Raw genomic sequence first — 15,152 nt, forward strand, 5'->3', positions numbered from 1 at the left:
GATTATCCGGGTACCTTTTATCCGGCTGTCCCATTATCCGTGCAGCTCAGAAATGACAGTTCCAAAGGCGAATTGACATATTAACAGCAAACCGGTGACGGCAAGCAATACAAGTTCGACCGAATAGAACAGATTTATTTTGCAATGTGCACCTAAGAACATTAAAATTTAGTTTTAGAAAAAAAACTCCACCCATTACACACTACACACTAATAATTATCAATAAAAAAAATAGATGTGCCTATTATCCGTGATAGGGCGGTCCGGAGGTGCATATGATAAACGGCGCCGGTCCACACGGCAGGACCGGGTTCAAATCCCGGCCGGAGCGTCCCCCCATAGCAAAGAGTGACTATCAGGCTACGTGATAAAAATAAGTCTAGTAAGCCAGAAATGGCCGGCGTGACCTGAAAGTTCGTTAAAGCCAAGAAGAAGAAGATTATCCGTGATATTCGCTTATCCGGCAGGGGTCGAGTCCCGATGAGCACGGATAATCGGCGTTTCACTGTACATGCAAAAAATAAATATGATCACGAACTGTCCCGCAACTGTCCCATAGTGTGGAGCTCTTTAATGAGAAAGAATTATAACCGCACCATCTTCAGGCATAATTTTTAATTGCTTATAAATGTAAAGAAAACCCTTTCATCTTTCACCAAAAACGAAAGCAAAACGGGCTAGATGCAAATTATTAACGTGTTTGTAAAACAAATCAAACACATCACGTTGCCCACCTGGATGGCAGCTGGTCGGTTGATGCATAACGAAGAAAACGTCCGACTGGCTCGTCTGCCTTTGCTTACGGATAAAATCATATGCTGCAACGCGTGCCCAGAGTCACGGCGGTCGCAGCGGCCTTGTTTGCAGGTTGATCGTGCTAAATAAAATCCCCACCCGATCTTCCCTGGCCCCGGCGGGGGGAAACCGAACTCGCGGCATTTCCGTCCAGATGTGTGTTGTGAGCGCCTGTACATATGATCTCCGCACGATCACGCATTGTAAAACGGCAGACAGGCGGAACCGTAGCACCCGAAACAAGTGCTCGCACGCCGACTCCGATACTCAATGATTCGTTTTGTTTCCTGAACGCGCAACTGCACACGACGGCATTGGTAGCTGCGCGAGCTGGTGCAACATTTCCAACTGCATCCGTCATATCGGCCCACTTGTTTTTCTGGATTAAGCGCTACACGTTTTGCGCGATCCACTGCAGTCTACAGAATATTCCCACGGACACAGATGGGACCGACTCTGGTGTGTCCCAGACGGTTCATACCCGAGAAAACCCCATTTGGTACGGGTGAAACGACCCTTCTCCGACATCCATAATTTCCCACAAACCACGGAGTAGTGCGCTCGTATGTGTAGACATTAGCAATATGCATTGTGCGATGAAATGGTACGATGCCTGGTGGCGTTTATTATTACATTCTGCGCACTATTTGCTAGACAAACCGTCTCGCGTTCTCCCAAACGACGTTACGCCCTTACCCGCAACCGATCATACGCCGCAGATCATGCACTTATGGTTTTATTAGTCTCGCCTTCAGTGCATTATTAGCTGCCCAGCGTTTTGGCTAATCCTTCTACGATCGTGTTTTAATAGCGATCACAACACGCATTGTCGCGTCGGAAGTGCAAAAGCGAGCAAATTGCAATCCCGATTTAGATGGTGACAATAAATTGGACAGCTATTAACGACCTTCGCTCGTACGTTTACGGATTATTATTTAATTTTTTTCTTAATTTTATCAAATATTGTTGCCCTCCAATGTAACATCAAACACGCGGTACGTTCGGGCCTGCCGCGAGATTGATTTATTCAAACGGCATTGGGCACGGTACCGTTCGACTCATTTACATTTCGCTCGGTACGCAACGGCGAAAAGGGCTAAACAATGTGCATTAGGCGACACGAGGCGTATGTCTCGCCCGAAAAACGTATTTATTTCTTCTTTTTGGTACGATGTCGCACCAATGCAAACCAGGCCCAAAGACACAATTGCTACCATTCCATTTGCCGTGTGTGTGTGCGGTGGAAAATCGACTCGAACGGCCAATTTGAATCCGGGTTCGGGTCCGGGTAGACCGGCACACACTGCACTCGGGCTAAATGGTGTGAAATATTTCAGACACACAGCCGGGCAAGAAAAAGGGTCTCCTCCTAAATTCCAGACGCAAACTTTCCCGTCGGGGGGTTCGGGAAAACGAAGCGAGCGGGAAAACCAGAAAAAGGGAAAATTTCGAGACGGAACAATCGAGGTAATGGGCCAGATTTAGAATGATGAATCCCTTTTTTTTGGCTTGCTTACGGAAGGAGGAAAATGCGAGATTGGAGCATAAGATGCAGAAGGACAGAACGCATGAACTCAACTCAACCTCCCCCCAAAAACATATCCTTCCTCCCCTCCTCCCCAAACCATCCCTATTTTTCACCAAAAACCCGTCTGTTTGGGTTCGTTTACCGGGCGGGGAAAAAGTGGAAAATACCTTCCATCGGTCGGTCGGTGATTTATTGTGATATGACAATAAATTTCCACCATGATGCACACATACGCCTATCCGTATCCGTGTATCATTGTGGAACGATGCAGAACGAGATGTCGGTTCATCAACCGAAAAAGGTTTTGGTCTGATTTTGGTTGATTGTTGTGCTCTCGGAGCTGGCTCGCTTTGGCGGAACTTCTTTGTGTGCCTTCTGTCTGAAGGTTTAAACCTTCTTCAATAAGGCGTAAAAATGCAGATCTTCTCTCCTGCACCCGATATATGCATAATACGATAACTGCACTGCAGTTCATGCAGTAGAATCATTTTTCATTTCAAGCACTCCGTACTGTGTGAGACATTTTATTTACAACCATAAAGTGAACCATTTTATCGATCGGACACTCGAACGACCATTAATCATCAACACCCCATTCCGGTCCGATCGGGCTCGCCTTCATAATGTCACATAATGTGGCACACTTACCGTCGATTGTGCATAATGTTGCGAAGCGTGATTGAAAAATGTTAATTTTGCTCCCTAACATACTTTATGATCTACTCCTATGACCCTTTAGTGCGTGGCAAACCAACCATAAGAGGACATTCTAACGCGCGTTACAAGAATAGTTAAAATGCTCGCTAAATCGCTGTCGGAATCTTCTCTTCTTGCCGTGTGAGGAATTTTTGCTTCACCAGGAATTTATGGATCTTTAAAGTTTGAAGAATTATGGCTTTTGCAGTTTTTGCGACATCACATCAAGAGACCTCGTTTTTTTCCCTTCACCACGACCAAATTGCGGGAAATTTTGCTGTGATCTCATTCCCTCATGCTACGCCGCCAAACGATAGAAACCTACTTTAAGCCCGATCCCGTATGCAATTCCAGTACCGGACAAAAAACCATTTTCGAGTTTTCTTTTACGCCCCCTCGGAGTTCTCCACTTCAAGGTGAATGCTACGCATTATCGAAAGCCCGTTAGCACGCTTCTATGCAAAATTTATTCACCTTCCAAGCAGACCCACTTTTAGGCGTATCATGCAAAACCCGGAGCTTAGAGAAAACATGCCAAACCCGGTGCTACTCCTCCAGCCGTGCGGCAGTGGCCCATTCCTCAATAATTCCGACAGCTAATACGTGATGCGTTTGCTCAACGGTGGGCGATAAATCAAAACATCTAAAAACCAAAACGCCTCTCCGGTGTGACTAGCGCGAGATTAATGTTGCGTAGCTGTTGTACATATCACCGGTTGCTCTCACTTCCCTGCCGGAGTCACCCCAAACCACAACCCGGCTAGGGATGAAAATGATGGACAGTAGTGAGTGCGGTGAAGTAAATTATCGATTCCGAACGCAAATCGCAATTGATATAAATACATAAGATTATAGTACACTCCAGGGGGATGACGCGCAACAAATACCAAACGCTTTTTTTGCCATGGTACAACAGCAGCAAAAAAAACCGCAAACGGAGAAATGGCCGTTCGTGGCCGCCTTGCTGTCACTCAATTCGATCGGTGTTTTGCTGATTTCCGTCAACATTTTTGCAAGCATTTTAGACAGCTTGACGTGCCATGTCGGAGACGTTGGTGGAAAGTGAATAAGATACCGATCTAACCGGCTGGACAAGTGTCTTTTTTATGTTTGTTTGGTTTTTTTTCTTTCCTTTTAGCATTGCTGTTAGAAAAAAAAACAATGTTAATTTAAACGTTTGAAGTGGAGTATCATGTACGGTGATTGTAATCATTTTTCGAATTCGTATGAGGCTCGGACCACATAAATAAGCAGGAGTTGTTTGAGATGTTATAAAGATTAGTAAATGTAGTATTTAAATTTAATGTGCAACGTTTGCAGCACACAAATTAGGCTTTGAAGGCATGCTGCACTTCAAATACTAAGAATTATCATCAATTAAACATTATGTATTTTAGTCAAAAATATTGAAAATATAATAGAAAATCAAAATATTTAACTAATACATAAAATAATATTTTAATTTTTAAATTTTTTATATTAAAATAAAATAACAAATATATTTAAGGATATACTTGATACTAAGCCACTAATTGAATGAACTTCAACCAGGAATATAATCAAAAATGTCAAAAAGTCAAGCGTGACAAGTGTCAGTTAAGTTAAGTGTCAAGCGTGACACCCAGCGTGACTGCTCGAATGTGGAACTGCTTGAATGAAGATCGAGCGGATCGTAAGTTCAGGAATTTGCCGATAGCCGAAATAATATAAGGACTAACTGGCGAATCATCGACCTCTTTTTCCAACATTTTTTTTTCACCACAGACCGTACCTCAGTAGCACCGTTTTGAGAATAAATTAAGTATAGTTAAGAAAACACTAACTAACCGTCGCGAGTACGTTATTTCCGGAAAATTGGGCTAACGCAACAGTAATCAAAACTTTAAGTTTCCAAGTCAAGTTTCCAATTGTTAGATTAAAATTTTAAAAACATCATAATCTCGAAGTCTAACAATGAAGGACATTTACAATTTGAACAAAGAAGGGAACCCCATTCTCATCCCAAAAACGTTCGAGTGTGTCATCCACCAACATCCTAACCTGCATTCAGGGCCGCACAAATCAAACGTGTCCCCAGTTAACCTTCACCTGCACGGCAACGCATATGCACGTGAAAGTGGCCCATACCTCTACGCTTATAACGCCAGCATACATATGTCATTGGCCCTCGGAGTTGAGGGAGGACAGCAATTTACATGCATGGCACGTCGTGTTCAATTTTCATATTACATCCAAAACATGAAACATCATATTTTAAATTAAATATACGCACACACACACTTATGCGCCAATGACGTCGGCGTCCGGCAAAAGAGATAGTGAAGCAGCGATATTATTGTTCTACTTAACAAACATCCCTATCGACAAACTGCTCGCCTGAGAGTGAATTTCGAGTAAAATTCACGGCTTCACAAGCGGCTTCACAAAAGCTTCACAGCAGATCTTGTGAAGCCGTTTTTTGAGAGTGTGTGCGTGAGATTCATTATTTCATGAGCGCGTTTTCGTAAGGTTCATTTTAACGCTGTAATGTTCATTTTCAATCGTTCTTTCCGCACCGTTGATTTCCAACGGTGCAATGAAAACATTTTTTGTTTTAACAAAAATAATACAATTTTTTATTTTATTCCCGGTGAATCTATAAATTATCCTTCAACCCATTTTTTCTATTCCCATTTTCTACATAGTTTAGACAGTTTAGAATGACCATACCCAAAGAAATCCAGCTTCCATCTAGAGAGCGTACAATTTTCAATGCTCGTACACTGCACCATCTTAAGCAGTGGTTTGAAATCCTGGTACACATGATTCCGCTCACTATTTGCAACCCTTTTCATAACCACGCTGTTAGCTTCGATCGGTGCAGCATAAACAATACATAAACGAGGACATTTCCCTCCGTACGAGTATAAGTTTCCAATAGATTCACATCGTGTATCAAAGAAATAGATACAGTCAAAAATCTTCCATGAAATTGCAAGCGTGTTTCGAAAGAAACTAACATCGTGTCCTTGACTTGGGTTCGGGTGCGATCTCGATTTCATTTTGACCGCATTAACACGCGTTTTTTTTTGCATCTTTCACTCCATTTTGTATCTGCAAATGGAATCTAAGACCGATATGGAAGAGATAAAAATACGTATGTCAGTTAAGTATTAACAAACGTTTTATTTAGGCATACTTACGTATAACAAACGGCGAAAAACAAGGTTGGAACCTTGTATTACTGGAACCAATAATATTCTCGTATCGAGTCAGGAATCGCTCCTGTCAAACAAGAAAAAACAAGATTATCAATTAATTTTTCTATAATTTGCTAAAAGTATAACATATTACTTACTCGAGTTAGTGTATGATTCGACCGACCTTCACCTTTGGCGGAGTATGTTATCCTGGACGGAGGATCAACGACAAACTTTATCGGTCACTGTTTGTAGAGGTGCTAGCTGCAGATAGAACATTGTCTCCTTCGAATTTCAGGCGTATTTCTTATGGAAATCAGATGTGTACCGAGGACCGAACTTGTTTTGCTGAAAAAGTATGCTTCATTAGATATACATACGTAAAACAATACAACAAACGTCCATAACAATGTACAATATTTACCTGAAGGGACTGTTAATTGAATGATAGATTGCCACAACAAACCAAGGTCACGCACTGTGAGCAGAGCGAAGAAAAATCCAATCCAGCGCCTATGTAAAGTGTCAACAAGAGCGGTTTCCACTATCCTGTTTGTTGAGCAATGAAAATAAGACAGATTAGGACACTGACACTTCTTCGAGAATCGTTAGCTGCGATACAAACCGATTTAGAACCGATCAGCAGCAAAAACAACCAATACTAAGGTTGGCTTGTCTTTCACTTCCATTGGCAGGTGCATCATAGAACTGCATAATCACGAGCATGTCCAATAATTTGTTCCTTTCAAATGATGCGAAAAAGATGTGGCCGTCAATTCATACGCTCTATCCGAGGGCGACCAAGAAGAACTATGAAAGTCAGCTGCAAGAGGAAGAGGATGTAGAACGTTCAACCGATTGCGTTAGGCGCCATGGCATTGATTGTACAGGGTAGCCTACCTTTGAAGCAGTATGCCAAAGGGACGCGTGGGTGCAGTTGTAAGAAAACACGCGTTTTTCTCTGTTGACGGAGTATTTCACACTACGGCACTTGAATCCTTCCTGCTTCCTGAATTTGTGTACACAAAAACCTCTAGATATGAGGTTAACTGTTAACTGTGGCCATATGTCCCCACGCGGCGCTTTTTAAATGTCTTGAAACAGCTTGTCCTGCCTCTGCATCGTCGTATTCAGCCGAAGTCTGCTCCAACAGGTTATCACGCTGGCGGAACAACTTACCAGTGCCGTCACAGGAATATCCTTTTAGAACTAGAACTGGAACAACTTGGCAAACACTATTCCACAATCGAATAAACAGTCCACGAACTGACGCAATTCACAATTCACTAACTATTCCCGTATGAAAATGTACAGCGACCGAGCGAAAACAGAAAGACAGGTTTTTAGCCTACTACGACCTTTTTGAACATTCATTCGACACACGCCGAACTCTATCGCGATACAGCGAGCCACGCACACACTCTCATTTTGGGGTGATTCGAGCAAAATTTTCACCCCCCTTTCAAAAAATTCATCCATCAATGAACACTTTGTCGATAGGGATCGATGTGAAATTGTGCATGCTAACGGTATGCATTTCGCACATTTGACTCACTTCATGGTCGTGCGTGGGATGAATGCGAAATTGCACGGCGTACAGGAACTCCACCACAAATGAGGTAGCTTCTGCTGGATGAAGTAGTTATCATAATGAAAGAGAGACAACAACAAAACCGGGGAAAAGATCATTTTCCTGCTCTGTTCCGGTTCATTGTTGCCTTTTAATATTGCAAAATACTTCCTCCTCTTTTGACACAGCGTTGACACTAAACACTAGCATGAAGGGAGGAGAAAAAATCCTTAACAAATTTATCACATAACGTTCAATTGATAGTAAATCCCCTCTATCGTTGCTTCTTCACTTTAAATGTGATTAAATGTTGATCCTCCCTATGGCGAAAAATGTGACCAGCACAATAAAACTTCAAAACCAGCACGAGATCCAGGCTTTTCACACTGTAAAATTGCAACTCCCTCCGGTTCGTGTTTTACGCTTTTCCTGTACGCTGAAAAGAAAATTATAAAACGGAATGATAATCGGTTTTGGGCTGAGGGTGGCGAACAAAAAAAACCAACTCCCCTCTGCCGTAGAAGGGAAACGATGATGATAATGATGAAGTGGATGATAACGCGTCCACGAGGATGATAGGGACGTTCCCCCTTTCCGGGCAAGTGTAAAATATGCTACTTTACTCCCCGTGGGCAATATTTTATAACTGAAAAATATGTTTGCACAGCAGGACCAACCGAGAAACAAAACCGACACTTCCCGTCCAATAAAACCAGGGGAGGGTTAACATCACCCACCTTGTGAGAATGAAGAAGCAAAACAACAACCAAAAAAAAAACCGGGAAATAAAAACCGGGCGAAAAACAGAAAACCCGGAGTGACTTTCCGCACTGAGGGCGAAACCGACTTCCTGTCGTTAACCAAAAAAAAAAATCGAATGAGGGTGGCATTAGGTCACGCAACAAGAAACCCCGGGAATGGGGTGTTGGTGAAAGCGTAATAAACTTATCAACTTATTATGTTTTTTTTTTTCGGGGACTGTTGATTGAATTTGTTGTGCGAGCCGGCCCACCTTCGCACGGTGAGTTCTCCGGAGGGAGCCGGTGTGTCCTCGAGTGGACCGATCTTTTGTTGCATTAAATGGATAAGCAGCAGATTCAGACCGGGTCACAATGACGGATGATAGCGACATGCAACGCACTGCACCCTGATACCGACCGACGGGACGATGATGTGCTTTCATTCAATTGATGGATTAGGGTGTGTCCAGTCGAGAATTCTAGAGTTCGTCGAGGATGCGTCCCGCAAGGTCCTTCAGCTTGTTGGGTAGCTTTTTTTTAGTTTGGTTCATCGACAGTAGATAACAATCAGTCATCATTTAAGACTACTTAAGTTGTCTCTTCACAAAAAACGAAGAGTACTTCCCGATCACCAGAATGCAATATGGATAGTGCGACAATATTGAAGGAAAAAAGGCATCATCATTGGGGCAAAAGCGACTGACTGGTAATAGCAAAATAAAAAAAAAAGAAATGATGTGTGATTTTTCTTCCTAAAACACGTCGTCGACATTGCAACGATGCGTGTCGGAAGATTATCACCGCCACTCCATCAATTTAAGAGACTCCTAAACACAGATGGATCGTCAAATCTTCTGATTCAGTTACACGTTTCAAGTGCTACTACTCAACGCTTTTTCCTACCGAAAAGAATCAGTACTTTGATTCTACTTTCAAAATCATTTTCTTATCAACAGATCAGTTTTCAAACACAAACAGCCCGATTCGGGCCAGTTCTGAAAGGAAAAAGGTACGGCTTTTAAGCTCAACGGTTAAATACACGCTAAAATACATACAACAACTAACATGCAACGAGAACGATCAACTGTGAGAACACATAGCAGGAAGGAACGAACAAACAGAAATAAAGGTGGTTTTTCCATTGCTTTTAAATTCATCACTGACCCCTCAACTCTCCGCCACAAAGAAAAGGGTGGCAAGAAAGGGAAGTGAAATATGAACTGTTTCCGTGAATGATTTTCTACCGCCCATTTTCGGGTCTGAATTCAACCAACCAGTCAACGTCTAAAAATGGGGGGTGATCTACCCCTTACATGGAACCGAAGGGAGGGTAATAACAATGGCGTCGGAATGAAATTTTCCGCAGCTTAAGCATTTTTACAATATTTTATCTTATTAGTAATAAATTATTCACATAAATTCGTGGGCCATTCGTGCATTTGAATATGTGGGGGGTGTGTACGCTAAAGAAGGTTCCGTGGCCGGTGCCATTTTGTTCCACCTTTACCAAAGCACCAAAGCAGCCAAGGTTCTTGCCGTACGGTGTTGGGTGTCTGCTCGATGGAACTATTCTTGCTGGCTGGTTTAGAGCATCGAGCTGTGTATTCTTCTACAGTCAGTAGAACCACCATTGAAAACCTCCAGAGGTTTCAACAGTAGAGAAATGGACGGAGGTGTTCCAAAGTGTTCCACGGCACACTCTCTCACGCTATTACCTACCACAAACGACCCGGGGGGGGGTGGGAGTTCGGTTAAAAATCCAAACCCCCGTCAGTCGAATGATAAATGACCGTACATCATAAGCCTTCCGTTACCTGGAACACTGGATTGAAACCACTCGGACCAGAAAACCCGGGCTGGAAGCTTTTTCTTTTTTTTTTGCTCGCCTCTCCGGTTCCGGTAGGTTTCAGTTTTTCATATGTATAATTCAAAACAAAATGAAAATGGTGAAGGTAACCAACCAGCGAACAACGACGACGCAGCTGCTACAGTGCTCAAACCAAAAACACTGTTCTACCTTGTTATGCTTTTTTTTTTTCAACCAAACCTGGCTTGACGCAGGCATGCAACAAAAGCACTGGTAAAAGGGCGGAATATTTTATAATACAATTTATTCCCTTTTTTTTTTTTTGCTTTACCTCCCGCCCCGCTCATGATACACCCTGTTACTACCGTGCCACGTCAAAATCCTTTTTATTACGTTCATCTCTTTCCTTGGCTGCTACTGTTGCTTGCTCCTCCCGGGGGCTCCTAGACATGGATAGCGTCGTAGCGTTGAATGTCGTTCTTATCTTTTCTTTCTATTTCGCTAGCAAAGCACAATTTTTCCCTTCTCCCAATACCACCCTCTTGTTACGTAAGAGCTTTTCACCCCCCGCCCCCGGGTGGTGGCCAGGGAAAATAACTTCCATTTTATGAAATCTAGCATTTCGTTTAAACCATATTTTTCCCTTTTTTTTGGTTCACCCAGCCCCCATTCTGCGTGTGTGAGTGTTATTTTTTATTTCTCAACGTTTCTTTGTGTATACCTAGACCTCCCTCACATTACCCCTAAAGAGGGTGTAGTAAAGGGGAGCTTTCGTTCCGGTTCTCAGGCGAACATGCAAATGTCTTTACCGCCCGCCGCCACCCTTCATCCCCTCCACGATGAGGTTCGCCCTTTCTTCATCATCATGCCGCTAGAAGAGCAGCTCGACCAGCACACGTTCGTTGGGCTGATGTTGATGTTGCGCATATGCATAAAAATGGATAATCTTATCCTAGCCAATCAAAATCAGAAAATATAAAAGAAGCACATAAACCGCCACCGCCTTTCATTGCTTCATTCCCATCACCCAGACTGGAAGCACAACCCGAACGAAGAAAACCAATCTTCAGCGAACCATGCCTTCCCATCCATCCATCCATCTCATCCATCCGTTCCTCCCATCCCATCCCCCGTTTGCCATTGTTCTAAATTTATGGAAATAATGCGATATTTCCATATCATTCATAAGAACAGGAAGACCAGAGCCAAGAAAACGCCCGAAACTCCAAACATGCGCCATTCAGCTATCTCATTCATCCACCCGTTGCAAAAAGGGACATCGCCCATTGCCCTGGTAGGGCAACAAAAGGGGTAGATTTAAAACTTTGCATAAACAGACACAAACACACACAAAGGGTAAAGCACTAAAAAAAAGGACACTAGACAAGAAATGAGAAACGTACGTAGTAGTCAAAGCAAAGAAGTGGAAATATGGAGGAAAAAAGGCGAAGGAAATGGCGCTCCACGAAACGTGCGCGAGCGATGGACGGGCGAGATAAAACAGGGCAGAAAAGGAAAATTTTGCTGGTGCTGACGCTTTTACGGAATGGCTTATGGAATTGGTGGGACCTTTCGCCATGAAACCCGGACCATGCCAGTTTTTCTTTTTTTTCCCTTTTTTATTCACTGCTTTTGGAAAATTCTTTATTCGATACGAAACGAAAAACGAACGGTTTTGGGGTGGAAGCGGGGATCTGCAATCCTTTCCGGAATGGAAATGGAGCTTACTGGAGCGTAAGAAATGAAAATCAAAACCCTCCTTTCCATTCCATATTACTTAAGTTTCCACCACTGCTGAGCGAGTGAGCGAGAACGGTTGGACAAGAAAGTAACCATTTTTCCTGCTCGTACACTTTTACCAAGCAAATATCTTGGTATGGGCAAAAGCCATTGTTTCAGTCGTCGAGAATGGCGGAAGGAGGGGGGGTGGGAGGAATCCTTTTTGCCCCTACCAATGGATGAACCAATATGCAAAAATGCTAAATTGATTATTTCACAAATCTCAGACGACGATACAAAACAAACTGGCGCCATGATACGCGCCATCAGCCGAAAACAATAAACAATTCAGGCGGACATAATATTCCTTGCGTTGAGGGATTTATGGTGAAAACACTGCAAAAGTTTTTCCCCTTTTTCATGCAGTTTTTGGGAAAAGTTTTATTTTGCATCAATTAAATAATTAAAATCTATTACCAAAAATTAAGACTTAACTTAAGAATAATGAATAATTCAAATAATCCATATTCTTGTCCATTTACGAATAAGTTTTAGTTTTCTTTCGAATATTCCGAAATTTAATATTCAATATCATTAGCATCAGAAATACCTTATATTCGCTTTTTCATTAACTTTTGTCCATTTACATCACAGTTTTTATATTAAATTAAATCTGTGTTGTTGATTGTTTTTTATTTGCATCAAATCATTGATAATTAAATTTTTAATATAAATGCTATCAAATGACTTATAAGTTGACATGACAAGATATATAAGTATAAAAATGCTTTAAAAAATTATAAAACCAAACTAAATGCGATAAAAAAGCGATCGAACAATGAAATAAAAATAAACAAAGTCATAAAAAAGAAACAAAAAGAAAGATAAAAAAGAAACATAAATCATAAAAGAAAGAACAGAAAAATAAATCAAAAAGTAAATCATAATTAAACGAATTAATGAAATAATCTGACCAGGATAATAATTAACATTATAATCTTCCTTCTTCACCTCATCGCAGCTGTCATAACAAGTAAAAAGTGCAAAGAGTGTCCAACAGAAAGATAGCTTCGCATGGTTAAAAGAAACCAGACGTTAAAGAGGCAGTACAAACAAACAAAACGAGACATCCAACATGGGTTTCACACCTAGACCATAAAAGACTACCGAAAAGGGAAGTCATCGGTTGACCTTGCCCGTTTCACTTAGCCACACGGTTTTGTTTTTCTCTTCAACTACGTCTCTTCTTCTGCAGCTGCATTTGTACAAGCTGCATGTGCACGTGCGTGTGTGTGTGTAGCTTTAATCCCAATTTAATTAGTCATAGACTTTGGCTTGGAAATTCTACACCAAACAAATGCTTCGTACTTCCGAAACAGCGACGGGGCAGTTCTCTGTCATTTCGTTTTTTTTTACTTCTACAAAGGATACTTCATCCCCAACGAACGATATGGTGGTTCGGGGTTCGTTCCTTTCGATCCCTCCGCTGTTCCAAGCTATCATGCTTGAGAAGCGCACAATCCGGTGAAATTCGATATGCCCGATACACGGCCGTCGTCGGCCACTTGTTCGACTTCGCTTTGTCCAACCACCCCCCGCAACCCCCGTGTTTTTCACCCCTTATTCTATTATTTCACGCTCGACCGAAGATCAGTCGAAGTGTATTGACCCTAATTGTTGTACGGGAGTTGTGATATCACTTTCACATCTTCGTCCTGCTTCGTCCACCCGTGGCAAATGTCCTTCCTTACGCTTTCCCCGCGTGTTTAATGGTATTGAACTGGAACGCTTCTGAAAACGGGGTTGCACTTTGATACGTGCGAGAGGTGAAAAATCAATACGAATGTCAAGGCTAACGACTTCCTGCCAGGGTGCGAATCGCATACCAGGTTATGGGATTTTTTTTTGTCTGTGTGCGTATTTCAAGATAAGAATATGACCACCATGCTAGACAGCCGGCCCGAACCAGTCATAATGAAGATGAGCCACTTGCACAAAAACATCTCACTTCTGTTATGACAAGACGCTTCACATTCTGACTCATAACACGCACATTCCGGCCGTGCTAAATTGGCTGACTAATTATTGCTCCACCATCTGAACTCGTTGCGTTTCGTTGCTTTCCACGCATAATCCACGCTAGACATATTTCATACACACTCCATATGCATAAGCCCCCGCCCGGGCCAGGGGGGACAAGTTATGTCTGGTAGTCTCAAACGACAAGCAAAGTGTCGGCACCTGCCACAGACGACCTTCTTGGAGCAGGGTGGAGCCGATCGTCAGACGCCGCCAGCCGGCTCGGTCTGGGTTACTGGGTGGTTTTGTTTATTTTTAATAAGCATCACTTTATACCACTATTCCACTCTCACCCCACACTCGGGGGGTCGGTATTTAAAGAATCTGGCTGCTTCCTTTTTGGTGTAATGCCCGGACGAATAAAAGACACCAAATTACTCATCTCTATCGTACACTTTACCCCCTCAAAAAAGGGTTAGGAGGTCTGGTAAATGTAGCACTATTTATTAGTGTTGCTTTAACCACCCCTAAACATTCACTGCTTAAGCGTTAGAAGAAGAAAAAACTAAGTTCAACTAGAACGTCGCCCAACACTTCTCCCAATGCGTTCCCAGTCTGGCGTTCCCAGTCTAGCGTTCCCGGTCTCTATGCGTTCCCATGGCGTTCGTTCTCTACACTATTTATGACCCACGCCGGGGTTAAATCGTTCAGCTCATCACGCTGCTTGTGTTGCCATACTCGTTAAAAATATACATTTTATTGTGACCGTTTGATTCGACCGTGATGAGTCGTCTGTCCTGCCGGTTCCACGAACACTTTCCTCGAATTATGTTTATTTGTTTGTCTCCATTTCATAACTCATTCCACGATTAGCTGGGGGGTGCCTATGTGTGTTTGTTTCCACGATTTCTTACGACACCATCAGCATCCATCGTCAGCAAATCAGACGAATGGAAACATAATGCGTCTAGAATGGGCATTTAATTGGCATAAATCATTTGTCTACAGATTTACGGATTACGAATATGCGGACATGTTTGTTGTTATTTTGCTCAGCTTTTTTGTGTCCAATCCTCCACCAAATACTGAGCCGACCTGG

General features: G+C 42.5%; 1 long non-coding RNA gene across 3 annotated transcripts; it reads right to left on the reverse strand.

Annotated features, from left to right (window-relative positions):
* Nucleotides 1-5,369: 5,369 nt before the first annotated feature.
* Nucleotides 5,370-7,699, reverse strand: LOC125763642 (uncharacterized). Of its 3 annotated transcripts, none has more exons than XR_007418379.1 (4): nt 6,824-7,699; nt 6,623-6,747; nt 6,357-6,546; nt 5,370-6,283 (listed from the first exon to the last, which is right to left on the reverse strand). It is a non-coding gene; the product is annotated as an uncharacterized LOC125763642 (long non-coding RNA). The 3 variants fall into 3 exon arrangements; XR_007418380.1 differs by having other exon boundaries at nt 5,370-6,125; nt 6,202-6,283; nt 6,623-7,699; XR_007418378.1 differs by having other exon boundaries at nt 6,623-7,699.
* Nucleotides 7,700-15,152: the final 7,453 nt, after the last annotated feature.

The sequence above is a fragment of the Anopheles funestus genome, chromosome 2RL (genome assembly GCF_943734845.2).
Source record: "Anopheles funestus chromosome 2RL, idAnoFuneDA-416_04, whole genome shotgun sequence".
Lineage (NCBI taxonomy): Eukaryota > Metazoa > Arthropoda > Insecta > Diptera > Culicidae > Anopheles > Anopheles funestus.